The sequence below is a fragment of the Tupaia chinensis genome, unplaced genomic scaffold (genome assembly GCF_000334495.1).
Source record: "Tupaia chinensis unplaced genomic scaffold, TupChi_1.0 Scaffold144982_1, whole genome shotgun sequence".
In the NCBI taxonomy this organism is placed as follows: Eukaryota; Metazoa; Chordata; class Mammalia; order Scandentia; family Tupaiidae; genus Tupaia; species Tupaia belangeri.
Window position 1 is genome coordinate 256,850 of NW_006204841.1, and position 924 is coordinate 257,773.

The window sequence follows — 924 nt, forward strand, 5'->3', positions numbered from 1 at the left end:
CCTCTCACTGTCTCTCTCTCTGGCAAGCACACATGCCCTAAGGCCAAAACCTAAAAATAAGAAAGGAAGAAAGAAGACAGAGAAAGAAACGAGGTAAAGATGATCCCCCCGACTTTCACCAAGAACACATGTAAAGTCACAAAGGATGGACGTTTACCTCGCTTGAGTCCTGTCTAGCATTACCGGGGGTGTGGGCAAGGTTTAGGTTTGCAGCTTCTCCTGGCTAAGATTTCAAAGCAGTCGCCCCACTCTTCAAGCAGGGGAGCCCCCCCAAAAAAACACCGCTCCACCCGTGTCTTAAGGAAAGGAGAAAAGTCAAAACGACGAAAGGAGAACACTAAAAAATAAATAGAATGAGAAAGGAATGCTAGCCTCTTTCCTCCCCCCGGCCCCATCTCTAATTGAGTTTAATTTTCTGACATTCCCAACCGTAAGGAAACGGCCTGTCCAGCGGACAGGAGAGCAGAGGAAGCCCGAGAACTCGGCCACGCTAGGGAACTCGGGGGTGCGGCCGCGCGGCGGCGGGCCCTGGAGCGACCCCAGGCTCAGCGCCCTGCACGGCGGTCACCCGCTGGAACGCTCGCGCTCTGGTCAGCGCCGACTCGGGCGCTCAGGCCTTCCTCCTGACTTTGATGTTCTGTTTCTCCTTCCCGCTAAGCCGAGCTCAGGACGTCCCGTTGTGGTCGAACCGCACCTGCCTTCGCTGGCCGCGGCCGCAGCCCTGCCCGAAACCGCGTTTGCACGCTCGCCTCTCCAACTTTGTGCGGGAAGTCTCCAGTCCCTTCCCAATCCCGCGCCTGCGAACCGGTGCGCGTCAGAGCTCAGCTTTTCGCGTCTCAAGGGCTCGACCCGGCGGGTGGCGCTGCTCAGGACTCGGAGGACAGCTCGCTGCGGGGCAGGTGGCACGCCCCGACTTCACCTGCA

General features: G+C 58.3%; 1 protein-coding gene across 1 annotated transcript in view; it reads right to left on the bottom strand.

The window, feature by feature from the left end:
- The window catches only part of NMU (neuromedin U), a 39,988-nt gene that overhangs the window by 35,981 nt on the left and 3,083 nt on the right, over positions 1-924 (bottom strand). The window lies entirely within an intron of this gene.